Source organism: Myotis davidii, unplaced genomic scaffold (genome assembly GCF_000327345.1).
Source record: "Myotis davidii unplaced genomic scaffold, ASM32734v1 scaffold1570, whole genome shotgun sequence".
Classification (NCBI taxonomy): Eukaryota; Metazoa; Chordata; class Mammalia; order Chiroptera; family Vespertilionidae; genus Myotis; species Myotis davidii.
In genome coordinates, this window is record NW_006281730.1 from 16,931 (window position 1) to 17,340 (window position 410).

A 410-nucleotide genomic window follows, 5' to 3' on the forward strand; every position below is an offset into this window, starting at 1 on the left:
CCCCTGTGCACCAAGCCTCTATTCTATATAATAAAAGGGTAATATGCAAATTGACCTTAACAGAACAACTGGGAATGACTGGTCACTATGACACACACTAACCACCAAGGGGCAGATGCTCAGTGCAGGAGCTGCCCCCTGGTGGTCAGTGCACTCCCACAGGGAGAGCTCTGCTCAGCCACAAACCAGGCTGATGGCTGCCAGCACAGCTGTGATGGTGGGAGCCTTTTCCACCTCTTCAGCAGCACTAAGAATGTTTGACTGCAGCGTAGGTCTGCTCCCTGCTGGCAAATGGACATCCCCCGAGGGCTGCTGGGCTACCAGAGGGATGTCTGACTGCCAGCTTGGGCCTGATCCCCCAGGGAGCAGGCCTAAGCCAGCAGGTGGACATCCTCCAAGAGGTCCCCAGA